This window comes from Lagenorhynchus albirostris, chromosome 19, assembly GCF_949774975.1.
Source record: "Lagenorhynchus albirostris chromosome 19, mLagAlb1.1, whole genome shotgun sequence".
In the NCBI taxonomy this organism is placed as follows: domain Eukaryota; kingdom Metazoa; phylum Chordata; class Mammalia; order Artiodactyla; family Delphinidae; genus Lagenorhynchus; species Lagenorhynchus albirostris.
This window is the reverse complement of record NC_083113.1, coordinates 14,132,519-14,148,236: the sequence shown is the minus strand read 5'-3', so window position 1 is coordinate 14,148,236 and position 15,718 is coordinate 14,132,519. Positions and strand designations below refer to the sequence as shown.

Below are 15,718 nucleotides of genomic sequence, written 5' to 3'. Positions count from 1 at the left end.
CGGCATCCTTACCTTGTTCCTGATTTTAGTGTGAAAAGCATTCAGTATTCCACCATTATGAGATTACCTGAATGTTTTTCACTGATTCTCTTTATCAAGTCAAAAAATGTCCTTCTATTCCTCAGTTGCTGAGAGTTTTCAATCAGGAATGGACCTTAGACTTTGTCGAATGCCTTTTCTGCATTGATTGATATGATCACATGATTTTCTTTAATGTTTTAAATTTTTATACAACTTTAAAGGTTACTTTCTGTTTACATTTATTACAAAATATTGGCTATATTCCCTGTGTTGTACAATACGTCCTTGAGCCTGTCTTACACCCAATAGTTTGTACCTCCCACTCCCCCTCCCCCTCCCCAGTATTGCCCCTTGCCCCACCACTGGTAACCACTAGTTTGTTCTCTATATCTGTGAGTCTGCTTCTTTTTTGTTATATTCACTAGTTTGTTGTACTTTTTAGATTCCATATATAAGTGATATCATCAATATTTATCTTTCTCTGACTTATTTCACTTAGCATAATGCCCTCCAAGTCCAACCATGCTGCTTCAAATGGCAAATTTTCATTATTTTTTATGACTGAGTAGTATTCCATTGTGTGTGTGTGTGTGTGTGTATGTGTGTGTGTGTGTGTGTGTGTGTGTATCAATCACATCTTCATCAACCATTCATCTGTTGATGGAAACTTGGTTTGCTTCCCTATCTTGGCAATTATAAATAAGGCTGCTATGAACATTGGGGTGCATGTATCTTTTCAAATTAGTGTTTTTGGTTTTTTTGGATATATACCCAGGAGTGGAGTTGCCAGGTCATATGATAATTCTATTTTTAGTCTTTTGAGAAACCTCCGTACTGTTTTTCACAGTGCCTGCACCAAACTACATTCCCACCAACAGTGTAGAAGGATTCCCTTTTCTCCACATCCTTGCCAACATTTGTTATTTGTGGTCTTTTTGTTGATAGCCATTCTGACAGGTGTGAGGTGATATCTCATTATGGTTTTGATTTGCATTTCCCTGATGATTAGGGATGTTGAGCACCTTTTCATGTACCTGTTTCATGTACCTGCAATTCCTCTTTGGAAAAATGTCTATTCAGTTCTTCTGTCAATTTTTTAGTTGGATTGTTTGGGTTTTTTTTTTATGTTGAGTGTATGAGCTATTTATGTATGCTGCATATCAATCCCTTATAGGTCATATCATTTGCAAATATTTTCTCCCATTCAGTAGGTTGTCTTTTCATTTTGTCAATGTTTTCCTTTGCTGTGTAAAAGCTTTTATGATAGTATGATTTTTTTTTCTTTAGTCTGTTAATATGGTGGATTCCATTGATAGATTTTCAAATATTGAACCTGCATTCATGGAATAAATCTCTGCTTGGTCATTGTGTATGATGTTTTTAAAAAATATAAAACATCTTTATTCACTTTGGACTTCCATTCTTCCTGTAAGGTTACCTTTTCCCCCCTTAATTATAGTAAAAAATATACATATAGTAAAATTTGCCACTTTAGCCTTTTTTTTTTAGATATTCTTTTTTTTTTGGCTGTATTGGGTCTTCGTTTCTGTGCAAGGGCTTTCTCCAGTTACGGCAAGCAGGGGCCACTCTTCATCGCGGTGCGTGGGCCTCTCACTATCGTGGCCTCTCTTGTTGTGGAGCACAGGCTCCAGACGCGCAGGCTCAGTAGTTGTGACTCACGGGTCTAGTTGCTCCGCGGCATGTGGGATCTTCCCAGACCAGGGCTCAAACCTGTGTTCCCTGCATCGGCAGTCAGACTCTCAACCACTGGGCCACCAGGGAAGCCCTAGCCATTTTTTTATCTTTGGTATTTGTTTGTTTTTAGTTTTCTGTGGGTTTTTGTTGTTGTTGTTGTTTGTTTGTTTGTATTGGCTGTGCCACATGGCTTGTGGGATCCTACTTTTGCAACCAGTGATGGAACCCAGGCCACCTGCAGTGGAAGCGTGGAGTCCTAACCACTGGACCACCAGGGAATTCTGCCATTTAAACAATTTTTAAGGGTACAATTCAGTGGCATTAGTGAAACCATCACCAACCATCACCACTATCTGTTTCCAAAACTTTTTCAACACCCCAAACAGAAACTCTGTACACATTAAGTAATAACTCCTCTGTCTCCCATGCTCCCAGACCTGGATAACTGCTAAACTATTTTCTGTATCTATGAACTTGCCTATCCTAGATATTTCCTATAAGTAGAACCACAGAATATTTGTCCTTTTATGTCTGTCTTATTTCATTTAGCATAATGTTTTCAAGGTTCATCCGTATTGTTGCATGCATCAGAATTTCATTCCTTTTTATGGCTGAATAACATTCCGTTATATGTATATACCACATTTTGTTTATCCATTCATCTGTTCATGGACACTTGGCTTGTTTCCACCTTCGACTATTTTGAATAATGCTGCTATGAACATAGGCATACAAGTACTTTTTGAGTTCCTGTTTTCAATTCTTCTGGGTATGTACTGACTTTTTACATGTATTTTTATTGCTGGATAAAATTTGCTAAAGTTTTAGGTGTATTTTTTTGGTCTATGTTTATGAGGAATACTGATCTTCAGTTCCCTTTTCTTTCTTTTTTTCTCTATTTTTGTTATGTCTTTATCTGGCTTTGGAATGAAATGCAATGCTGGCCTCATAAAATGAATTGGAAAGTGTTGCATCCTCTTTAATTTTCCGGAAGAGTTTGTGAAGAATTCGTGTTAATTCTTCCTTAAGTTAATATTTGGTAGAATTCTACAGTTAAACCATCTGGGCCTGGTGATTTCTTTCTTGGAAGTCTTTTAATTACAGATTAAATTTCTTCAATAGTTAATAAGATTATTTATATTGCCTATTTCAACTTATGTGAGCTTTGGTAGTTTGTGGGTTTTAAGGAATTTGTCCTTTTTGTCTAAGTTGTTGAATGTATATGCATAGAATTTCTTGTAGTATTCCCTTATTTGTATTTTAATGTCTATGAGGTCTATAGTGATACCTCCTTTCATTCACGATAGTGGTCATTTGTGTCTTCTCTTTTTATTCTTCAGTCTTGTTAAAAGTTTATCAGTTTTACAATATTTTCAAAGAAACAGTTTTTTGTTTTATTGATTGTCCTTACTGTTTTTCTGGTTATTTTATTAACTTCTGTTCTTAGCTTTCTTATTTATTTCCTTCTGTTTGCTTGGGTTTATTTTTCTCTTCTTTTTCTAGCTTCTTGAGGATGCTTAGATTGTTGATTTGAGAAAATATTTTTCAAATATAAGCATTTAAGGCTACAAATTTCACTCTACGCACTGCATTAGCTGTATCTCACATATTTTTATATGGTGTATTTTCATTTTCATTCAGTTCAGTGTATTTTTTATTTGCCTTGAGATTTCTTCTTTGACCCATGGATTGTTCAGGAGTGCATTGTTTCATTTCCAAGTGTTTGAAAAATGTCCTGCTTTCTGTATTGATTTCCAGATTGATTCCATTGTACCCAGAGAATACATTCTACATGATTTTAATTCTTTTAAATTTGTTGAGGTTGGTTTTATAACCTGGGAGATGGTCTATCTTGTTTAATGTTCCATGTGCCCTTTAAAAGAATATATATTCTACAGTTGTTGGGTGGAATGTCCTACGAATGTCAATTAGATCCTGTTGGTGGATGGTACTGTTCAGTCTATGATATCCTTGCTGATTTTTGTGTCTAGTCATTCTGAGAGAGAGACATTGAAGTACCCAACTGTAACTGTGCATTTTTCTATTTCCCCTTTCTATTCTGTTGATTTTTGCTTAAGCTCTGTACTTTGAAGCTCTGTTATTTGGTGTATACACTTTTAAGATTGTTTTGTCTCTTGGTACATTGACCCTATTATCATTATGTAATGTCCTTCTCTGTCTCTGATAATTTCCTAAAGCCTACTTTATCTAGTATTTCTATTGGCACTCCAGCTTTCTATTGATTGTTATATCTTTTTCCATCCATCTACTTTTTTTAAATTATTTATTTATTTTATTTATTTATTTTTGGCTGCGTTGGGTCTTCGTTGCCGCGCACGGGCTTTCTCTAGTTTCAGAGAGTGGGAGCTACTCTTCATTGTGGTGCGTGGGCTTCTCATTGCAGTGGCTTCTCTTATTGTGGAGCACGGGTTCTAGGCACACGGGCTTCAGTAGTTGTGGCACGCAGGCTCAGTAGTTGTGGCTCGCAGGCTCTAGAGCTCAGGCTCAGTAGTTGTGGCACATGGGCTTAGTTCCTCCACGGTATGTGGGATCTTCCCAGACCAGGGCTTGAACCCATGTCCCCTGGGTTTGAGGATTGGCAGGAGGATTGGCAGGAGGATTCTTAACCACTGAGCCACCAGGGAAGTCCCATATCCTTTCTTAAAGAATATTTTTCACTGGATAAAGAAATCTGGGTTGACAGTTCTTTTATTACAGCGTTTGAAAAATGGGTCACTTTCTCCTGGCCTCTATGGTTTCTGAAGAGCAATCCATTGTCAATCAAATTATTATCCCCCTATAAAATGTAATGCACCTTTTCTCTCTGGGTCTTTTCAAGTTTCTTTCTTTGTCCTTAGTTTTCAGAAGTGTTTTTATGATGTTCCTAGATTTGGATTTCTTTTATTTATCCTGTTTAAGGGTTCTTCAGCTTCTTGAATTTGTAGGTTTATATAGTTTGCCAAGTTTGGGATATTTTTAGCCATTATTTCTTCAAAAAATTTTTTCAGACCCAGTTTCTTTCTGTTTTTCTTCTGGAACTTCAATGATGTGAATATTAGATCATTTTTTATTGTCCCAAAGGTCCCTGAGGCTCCCTTTGTCCCAAAAGCTCCCTTTTAATTTGTAAAAATCTACTTCTCTTTTGTTTGGACTTTAGTCTGTTTACTCTCTGTTGTGCAAAGTGGATAATTTCTATTGGTCTATTATGAAGATCACTGATTCTTCTCTCTCTCATCTTCATTCTTCTATTTACCCCTTCCAGTGAGTTTTATTTCAAGTATTGTATTTTTCAATTCAAAAATTTCCATTCAGTTCTTTTTTTTAAATATAAATTTATTTATTTTTGGCTGTGTTGGGTCTTTGTTGCTGCGCACCGGCTTTCTCTAGTTGCAGCGAGTGGGAGCTACTCTTTGTTGCGGTGCGCGGGCTTCTCACTGCGGTGGCTTCTCTTGTTGTGGAGCACGGGCTCTAGGCATGTGGGCTTCAGTAGTTGTGGCACACGGGCTCAGTGGTTGTGGCTCACGGGCTCTAGAGCGCAGGCTCAGTAGTTGTGGTGCACGGGCTTAGTTGCTCCGCAGCATGTGGGATCTTCCCGGACCGGGGCTCGAACCCGTGTCCCCTCATTGGCAGGCAGATTCTTAACCACTGTGCCACCAGGGAAGTCCCTCCATACAGTTCTTTATGTCTTCTATTTCTTTGCTGAGACTTTCTATTTTTTAATTTGTTTCAAGAGTGTTCATGATTGCTCCTTGAAGCATTTTTACAATAGTTACTTTAAAATTCTTGTCAAATAATTCTAATATCTGCAACATCTTGGTGTTGGTATCTACTTATTGGCTTTTCCCATTCTGTTTAAGATTTTCCTGATTCTTGAGATATCAAGTATAATGAACTATTTTCTTTTGTATCCTGGATATTTGGAGGATTATAATATGAGGCTCTAATTCCTTTCTTAAAATGTTACTGCCAGAGCAATAATCAGAGCTCTGTTTATACATTCCCAGTGCTGGTCACCTTGTACAGTGGCTGAATCACATTTTTTGGAGTTTTGGATAATTTGTTTCATAGTAATTGTAACCAGATATGTATGTATGTATGTATGTATGAATGTATGTATATATATGTGTGTGTGTATATATATATATATATATATCCATTTGTATATAAAAGGGGAGATTGTATATGTATGAATGTATGTGTGCCTATATAATTATTTTGTTCTCTGGGCCACAGAGGCCTGGGAGCAGTAGAGTAAAAATGGCTGTGTAGAGTCCTTGGTGGGGTGGGGATTAGAGATGCTAGAGCCCCAACCAGAGTCTGGGGGTTCTGAGAGCTGGGCTGGATGTCCGAGATGTCTCATTCACATGGCTGGTAGTTGATGCTGAGTGAGGGTGGGAGCATGGTGGTCTCAGGTTATTCATCCTTTTCACATGGCAGCTGGCCTTCCCCAGAGAGAAATTCTCAAGAGAAACATGCAGGGACTTCCCTGGCGGTCCAGTGGTTAAGACTCTGTGTTTTCACTGCAGGGGGCATGGGTTTGATCCCTGGTTGGGGAATTAAGATCCCACATGCCCTGCGGCATGGCAAAAAAAAAAAAAGTGAGAGAGAGAGAGAGAACCACACAGAAGCTACCTAAGTCTTTTCTGACTTAGACCCAGAGGTCATGCAGCACCTGTGGTGACAAGTGAGCCACTAGGTTGTATGATAAGGCCACCCAAGATGGCTGTTCTCTTGCTCTCTGTACATCCCCTGCTTGACCAGTCCCTGCTTCACCTACACCCTACTCACATGACTGACCCTTCCTCTAAATCATAGAGCTTAATCAGTAAACACCTACAGACTTGCCTCCAGCCCCAGCTAGTGATTGTTCTAATCTTTAGATCAGAATGTCTCCACCAAGACAGCTTATCCGAGGGGTGGTGAGGGGCCATGCTCCTCTGCTGTTTTCCCTGGTAACCGGTGAACCAACCTGACATCAGTTCCCCCCTCTAACTGGTAACCTCCCTCCCAAACCCCCGAAGCAAATACTGCTACCACCTTGTCCCGCCCACTGTCTGCCACACCCGGTGGGGTGTCACTCCAAGACCTTGCTTCCGAAATGTAAGATCCCCCCACCCATTAAACCATTGATGTCTCTGTCACTGACTCTGGGCTCTTTCTTTGACCTTGAGGCTGGGCAAGTACAGGGCTTGCAGGCCTGCAGGGCACAGCCCAACAAACGTCAACCCAGATTGAAGGGAAGGGGACAGACCCACTTCTCCGTAGGGAAAGGGTCAAAGTTTTTGAAGACATGCTTTGAAACTACTACAGTCTGCTTTCTGGCCATGAAATATTTACATTCCTTCCACATGCAAAATTCACTCACCTCTAAAGTCTCATCTATGTTGCATCAGGCTCATAGTCAAAGTCTAGGACCTCATCATCTAAGTCAGAGCTAGGTGTTGAGGAGGCCACCCTATTGCAGGGATACAGGATCTCTCGAGCACCTCCAAAGGGAATGAAGCAGGTGCAACAATTTGGGAGAACAAGATGAGTATTTAGAACTGCACTGCCCATTATGGAAGCCACCAGCCACATATAGCAATTAGATTTAAATTAAGGGAAAAAAAGAAATTGAAAATTCAGTTCCTCCAACACACTAGCCACATTTTAAGTACTCAACAGCCACATGTGGCTAGTAACTCCTGGATTGGACATTACAGATATAGAACCCTTCCATCATTGCAGAAAGTTCTACGGAATGGTGCTAACTAGACAATATAAGCACAGGTGTGCCCCCTGCCTCAGAAATCTTACTCCTGAATAGGGATCAGGATTTAGTTTGGGATCTCCCCAAAGCATGACCTGAGCAAAGGGTATAGGTAGTTTTTCTGGGAGGTATCCCCAGGAAATACAAGTGAGTGGGAAAATTGAGACTGAAAGAGAAAAAAGCTGGGAGTTCCCTGGTGGCCTAGTGGTTAGGATTTGGTGCTGTCACTGCCATGGCCCCGGGTTCAATCCCTGGTCGGGGGCCTGAGATCCCACAAGCTGCAAGGCACAGCCCACAATTTTTTTTTAATTTTTTTTAAAGAAAGAGGGGAAAAGCCAATAAATGGTGCAGAGTGTGGACTAGAATGAGGCAAGTGAGGCGCCTAGGGTGCTTACCTGAACCTGAGGGGGGCTGGCTTCTTAAATTTTGCACACTAGACACCTTGTTTCCTCACCCTAGTCCCAGCCCCGAAAGGGTGACCACTGTGAACAACTAGAGCTCATTGGTACCCAGGACCCTCTAAGGAGTTGAGAAATCGTGTAGAACATAACTCAGAATTGACTCACTGAGGAAAAGGGAAGCAAAAGTATTTAGTCACAAACTCCTGACCCTCGCTGGTTGAAGATTGCCCATGGGGAATTAATCCTGGCACTTCCAGTCTGTTCTGCATGCCCACAGGAGAAAGACTTCAGATGGAGAAGCAGATAGATACCGGCACATGAGGTGGGAAGCTGTCAGCGCGTGTGGGAACCAGATGTACAAGTGAGAGAGAAAATGAGCTGAAGCGATATGGTGGGGGCACCCGCTTGGGGCTACAGCAGCCTAGAAAACCTCCCGCAGAGAGGATGTGTGTGAGCCTTATGGTGATAGGGAGCTGGAGGCAACCTAAATGTCCGTCACTGGAGGAATAAATAAGTGAAGGAGTGCTGTTGGCACACCATGGAATACAACACAGCAGTTAGAAACAGAGAGCTTGGGGGCTTCCCGGGCTTCCCTGGTGGCACAGTGGTTGGAATCCACCTGCCAATGCAGGGGAGACGGGTTCGAGCCCTGGTCTGGGAAGATCCCACATGCCACGGAGCAACTAAGCCCATGAGCCACAACTACTGAGCCTGCGCTCTAGAGCCCACGAACCACAACTACTGAGCCTGCGTGCTGCAACTACTGAAGCCCGCAAGCCTAGAGCTCATGCTTCCTAACAAGAGAAGCCACCACAGTGAGAAGCCCACACACCGCAATGGAGAGTAACCCCCGTTCGCCACAACCAGAGAAAGCCCGCGCGCAGCAACGAAGACCCAACACAGCCAAAAATAAAATAAATAAATTTATTTTTAAAAACCAAAGAAACAGAGAGATTGATGTACACCACTACATGCAGAGATCTCAGAAACATACTGTTAAGTTTAAAAAAAAAAAAAAAGAAGAAGGAGAAGGGCTTCCCTGATGGCTCAGTGGTTGAGAGCCCGCCTGCCGATGCAGGGGACATGGGTTCGTGCCCTGGTCCGGGAAGATCCCACATGCCGCCCAGCGGCTGGGCCCGTGAGCCATGGCCGCTGGGCCTGCGCGGCCAGAGCCTGTGCTCCGCAACGGGAGAGGCCACAACAGTGAGAGGCCCGCGTACCGCAAAAAAAAAAAAAAGAGAGGGGGAAGAAACAGAACAAGATTTATAGCCCAATCCCATTTATGTAAATTGGAGACATATACACACACAAAATCACAAACTATAAAGATATATCTTCGCAGCTATGTATTAAGCACATTAAAGTGGGTGTCTGTGAAGGGGAGGGATGGGATAGGGATTGGGCATGAGGCTGGGGGTAAAACCTTAGAGGGTCTTTCATGGGCCAATTGTGGTTCTATATTATGATCCGAAGAGTATGATTAGTATCTTTCTGCACGTAAAGGCCAAGAAAAAAATAAAGGAATGAAAAATGTGAAGTGCCTGTACATCAGAGCAGTTCCCTTCTCGCTACACAGTGATTATCGCCGCAGGGGATGATGATAGCAAAGCAACCAGACTCTGCCTGCCTTCTGGAAGCCCTACTCACTGCCTTCTTTCCAGGCAGCCTCTCCAGTCCCCAGTACGTGCTCTTGCACCGCAGACGAGGAACTTCCTAGCCTTTCACGCTACCCAGAGGGAGAGAAAGGAAAGCTGGACGTCTGTGAGTCCCAGAGGTTCCCATCTTCTGCTTTGGCTGTACACAGAATAGGGAGTAATTGCATGGGATTCCATTCAAACCCCAGCTCTGCCATTAAACACCTGTGGGACCTCAGGTTAAGTCACTTTACCCTCCTGTGCCCTAGTTCCTTCACTGGTAAAATGGGGATGATCATAAAAATAACTACTCACGGGAATGTTCGGAGCCTAATACGAATGAGTTCGTGGAACACGCTGAAACCGGTGGAGGAAGCTCCCTCCCTGCTGCTCCAGCAGCCCCGCCCACACACACCCCGCCCACACACACCCCGCCCCAGCCCCTGCCCTGCTGTGACAGCTTCCCATTTCTCTTCCTGCCTCAGCCTCGGTCAGGGGCTCCCCAACATCCCAGGGTTTCCTAAACTAGGTTCAGGACCTTCTCAGGCTCCCTCCTGGGATTTCAGTTTCTCTTTCCTTCTGGGCATAGCTCTCAGCTCACCTGGTCCCACCCATACCTGTCAACTCACCTGGCTTAGCAGCTGGCCCCATCCATTCATGCCTTTTAAAGTCAAAGCCCACAGCCAGGGTTGCGCATTTAGCCTGGCTAAAAAGCCGAGCCAGGCAGCTGGGGAAGCAGTTTGCGATTTGACCATGGTTGCAGACTTGACGCTAGTTCTGGTGACGACCATGGGGCTGGGCTTGGCTAGAGCTTGTCCTGTCCCCACCACAACCAGGAAGGGCTTAGACATTGGCGTGCTCAGATCTCTGCTGCCAAACGAGCTGGTGGCCTTCAAGAAAGCCAAGGATGGAAATTCCCTGGCAGTCCAGTGGTTAGGGCTCCACGCTCTCACTGCCGGGCCCGGGTTCGATCCCTGGTCAGGGAACTAAGATCCCACAAGCCTCGGGGTGCGGCCAAAAAAAAAAAAGAAAAAAAGCCAAAGATGCCTTGGTAAGTCCCTGTTGTGGGCTAACCTTTACCCCTTCTACCGTAGCCAAGCTGCTGCCTGCTACTGTTGGCCTAACCTCTATCCTCCTGCTAGCTTTTCGGCTATGACTAACATCTATTCTCTCTGCTGTGGATTAAACTCAAGCCCTCCTGCTAGACCTTCATCCTTGCTGCTAGCCTCTGTCCCTCCCGTTTTGGGTTGAACCTGCCCTTGCTCTCTGAGAAGTGTCGCTCTTGCAGAAGGACTGGAACTGCAGCTCTCGCCTCTTCCCCAGGACCCAGGACCTGAAGCAGCTGCAGGTGAGTTGGGAGAGTCAGGCCCACCTGCCCTCACCTGGCCCCGTTCCTCTGGCTTTGCAGGCAGCCCCTGATGTCCTTTATCTCACCTGTGCTTCCCTTTCTCTGGTCTCTCCTCCTCTGTCCTGGGCCCCTGTGCCTCCCCAACTGCTCCCTTGACCCTGTCCCTCCCCTGGGTTCCTTTTTATCATCTCTCTGCCTGTCCTACTTCCCTATCTCCCCCACCTGTCCCTCTCACCTGCACTCTTACCTTGTTCCTTCTCATTTCTCTCTTCTCTCCCGGCTCTGTCCGCAGCCTGTGCCCCTTGCCCTGCCCACCTTGTCACCATCTACTCTCAACACTGATTCCCTCTTCCCTTCTCACCTGCCCTCCCCACGCTCTCACCTCTCTGTCCCTTGTCATCTTCCTCCGCTGATCTTTTCCCAGCAAACACTCCTCCTTCCTCCACGCTTCTCACCTATGCAGCCAACTGTCCCGCGCTCACCTACCTCCCCAAACTGTTCTCTTCTCACCTGTTCCCATCTCTGTTCTTCAGACCTCTGTGACCTCCCTCATGAGTCACTTTTCATTTGTCCCCATTTCACTTTTTCACCTGTTCCCTCACTTTTCTTTTCCCTTATCATTCTGCCTCACCTGTATCCCCTTCATCTGCCGCCTTCCTCATGTGTTCCCCTCTCCTGTCTCTCTCTTACCTGTCCCATCACCTGTCCCCACTTAACTGGGCCTTCTTACCTATCTTTCCTCACCTTTCCACCTCACCTGTTCTCTCTCACCTCTCCTCAGGTGTAGGAGCACCCCACAGCCTTGGAGGCGGAGCTGGCTCTGACACTGAAGGGTCCTGGGGACGGTGGCTAACTCATCCCTGGATCACATCCTGGACCAGACCCTTCACACGCTGCACCACATCCACTCCAAGCTCCAGGCCTGGGTGAGCGCTCGGGGCACCCGGGCCATATCTGTGGGTTCTGGGCAGATAGGACCTCACCCCTCTGTCCCACACACCACCTTCCTCTGTTCTCAGGTCCAGGCTCAGCCCACAGCAGGCTCCAGGCCCCAGGAGCCACTTCCAGTACCGGCTGCATTGGCTCCAGGAGGCCCCAAAGAAGGTGAGTGACCCGGGAAGAGGGTGGATGCCCGGGCCCTGGGTAAGGAGGAGGCTGACGTCTGGGCAATGGGAAACCACCTTCTCGTCTCTCTCACAGGAGTTTCAAGATGGCCTCAAGGCCTCTGTCACATTCATCCTCTTCCACCTCCTCACCTGGGACCTGAATTGTGCTGCCAGAGGAAACCTGTGCATCTGAGCACTGGGACCTACCCCAGCCCATCTGGGAGCCCAGACCTTATTTGTGCACTAACCCCAGCCCTGCCTTAAGTTATTTCTTCTCACCCCTGCAGCCCTGACTAAGACCTGAAAGAAATGTTTCTTTTTCTACGTTTATATAATATGCAGAAATAAACAGTAAGGAATTGGAATCTTCTGCAATAAGTGAATCTCTGAGTGTGTGTGTGTGTGTGTGTGTGTGTGTGTGTGTGTGTGTGTGTGTGACTGTGGGTCTGTGACTGAATGTGGATGTCTGTGTAGTGCAGGCAAAATTCATGACAGGTTGCGTATATTTGCGTGTGCCTGACTTCTGTGACTGTGTATGTACACGCCTCCAAGTGAGTATCTGCCCGAACCTGAGTCCAACTGAAGATGTATAACAGCATATTCATGCCCATGTGTGTGTAAGTGTGTGTGTATTTATGCACATGTTTATATATCTCTCCCTGTCTGTGTGAACTGTATATCTCTCTTTTCCATATGTACCTAGGACAGATGGAAGTCTATATCAGTCAGGATGCTTTATCCTATAATGTGTCAGAAACCCAACTCAAATGGGTGGAACAAAAATGAATTTATTATGTCACAGTAAAAAGTGCATTGGCAGGGCAGCTCCAAAACCCATTCATTCATTCATTCAACCATGTCATTGGGGAACCAGGTTCTTTCCATTTCTGTTGACTGATTCTTACTGTGGCTACCTCACGGTCTCGACAGCAGCCATGGCTCCAGCTTTCACACAAACAATATTCTCCAAGTCATAACAAACACCCCAAACTTAGCGGAGTAAAACAACAACTATCTTATTATGCTCACAGATTCTGTGGGTCACGACATTGGACAGGGTCCAGTGTGGATCACCTGCCTCTACAGTTTGGAGTGGCCATGAGACTAAAGGGCTTCTTAAGGGAGTTAATTTATGTAAAGAATTGAAAACAATTCTTGGCACAGGTTAAGCCCCATATATGCGTTTATTGCTGTCATTTTTATTATTTCCGGAAGTTTTTCTTCCCTAACACAAAGAAAACTCTTCCATTTGTTCCCTTCCTTCCTGCTTAGTTCATTGGTATAAGGATGAGAGACCTGGAGCTGTGGTGGCCAATGAGGCAGCAAGCCTAGAATATGAAACTATTCTTCCAAGGAAGGTGGAACAAAAGAGTAGGAGAATGGGTCATTGGTGATATCAATAAGCCGTTGCATTAACAGCTCCAAACTCCCAACTCCAGACATATTAAATGAGATAACCAAATATCTTGAGTCATGTTAATTGGGTTTTGTTTCTTCAGCCAAATGTATCCTCAAAAACCCATCTCTGTATGCCCAGCAAAGAACCCAGAGAAAGAGACCAATTATTTGATAATAAAAATTGGAATCATGTAGGACATGTCTGAGTTCAGGCATATACCCCTTTTCAGTATGAGTGATGTAATTGAAACAAGGTTGCAAACCTCTGCTTGGAGATGCCAAGGCCTAACAAAGAAATTTTGAACTGGATATACTTTGGTTTGCCTGCCCAGCGTCCATTTCACCTGGTAAAGCTTCTCAATTTTCCTTTGGGGCATGATCCCCCTTTCCCATTCCCTCATTGGTTGGACACAAGACTCAGGTGTGCCCAGTCAGAGCACTCCATCTCCAGAGTAAAGTGACCGGTCTTCCCTCGCCTCTCTCATGACAGCCTTTGCATAAGCTGTTCCCTCTGCTTGGGACATGTCCCCACTACTCTCCCACCACTACCACATCTTCATCTAATTTCCACTCATTCCCTATGTCTCAGTAATATCACTTCCTCCACCAAAAATCCTTCTGAGTGGGCTTCCCTGGTGGCGCGGTGGTTGGGAGTCCGCCTGCCGATGCAGCGGACGCGGGTTCGTGCCCCGGTCCGGGAAGATCCCACATGCTGCGGAGCGGCTGGGCCCGTGAGCCACGGCCGCTGGGCCTGCGCGTCCGGAGCCTGTGCTCCGCAACGGGAGAGGCCACAGCAGTGAGAGGCCCGCGTACCGCAAAAACAGAAACAAAATCCTTCTGAGTGGAGCACTGGGGTTTCTATTGCTTTTATATGCCCAATAAGTTTTCCCATCCTACTTTCCCAGTGACCATTTAGGTTCAACCATATGAAATTGCCAATGTTCTGCCATTTCTAACCTACAAAACTGGCAATTTCATATGGTTCACCCTAATATTTTTAGCACCTCCCCCTTCCCCAGGCCAAACGAACTGGACATGTGACCCCAACCTGGCCAGTCAAAGCATTCCATTCCTTTGGATATCACAATCAATGCAGGGGTGGCATGTGTCCCCAATCAGGCCAATCAGAGCCCTTCCCTGGGATTTTTTTTTTTTCATTTAGGACTGGAGATTTTGTCATCTTACCTCTGGGCTATGGTGCTAGAAGGATTGAGTCTGTGTCTGTAAATGAATGGCCATTTTCCCTACTACATGCAGTTGAAGGGGATAAATCTGAGTTGAGACAAGCGGAGAAGAGAAATGAATGGGAAGAGTGTCATGATGGAGTTGAGCCTGGGTTCCAGTCTCTAAGGCCAAGTTCCTGGTAGCTTTACCCTTGATTGTCTCCTTCCTAGCTACATGAGCCAACAAATGCACGCTTTTTACACGTAATGCAGTTAAGCTGACTTCCTGTCACTTGCTACCAAGACTCTAACACACGTCCCTGAACCTCCAGGCAGGGTCAGGCAGCTCTCCTGGGCTCTGTAGGCTTTATGTTTCTCCCACCGCAGCCCTATTGCCATATCTGTCTGCCTGAGCTCCAAGAGGGCAGGAACCGAAGCTGTCTTGGTCAGTCAGTCACTGTTGACCAATTGGTCACTGCTGGGTCACCAGTGCCCATCACAGGGCCAGGGCACAGAGCAGATGTTCCAATACTCCCCTCGAATGATACCACGCCCTCTCTCACTAATGTACCTGTTCTTGGGTTTAAAGCTCTCAATTTTGGGAAAAAACAAAACCAAGCATGTCATTGGCATTGATAAATACTTCTTTGTTAAATGAAAGACCTGAAGTTACAGGGGAAGGAAGGTGATGGCTGTCATCCAAAGGGCTGAACCAGGGACCATGTGGGTCCCAAATGTGCCGATGGGTGGATGCCAAGTTCTGAGGTGGCAGTTCCTGATTTTGTTTTGAAGACAGGCACACCCTGCTCGAAGCTGGATTCTCCATGGAAATCAGGCCATATACTGCCCCAGCTGAAAACACTCCACGGGCTTCCCACAGCTCTGAGAATAAAATCTTTACTCTTGACCACAGCCCACAAGGCTCTGCAGAACCTGCTCCCTGCTTGCCTCTCCCACTTGCTCTCCTCTCACTCTCCCCCTTATTCCAGTCCAGACACGCTGTACCTCCAACACACCAAGCACACTCCTGCCTCAGGGGCTTTGTACATGCTCTTCTCTCTGCCAGGAATGCTCTTCCCTGGCTCTTCCCACAATGGATTTCTCCAGCTCCAACATCACCTTCCTTGACCTTCTATCCTAAAGTAAGCCTCTCAGTCATCCCATCCCAGCATCCTGTTTTCATTCTCAACGTGACACTTATTC

At 45.2% G+C, this 15,718-nt stretch overlaps 1 pseudogene; it reads left to right on the top strand.

The window, feature by feature from the left end:
- Positions 1-10,253: 10,253 nt before the first annotated feature.
- On the top strand, positions 10,254-12,147 carry LOC132510149 (interferon lambda-3-like; annotated as a pseudogene).
- The last annotated feature ends 3,571 nt before the right edge of the window (positions 12,148-15,718 follow it).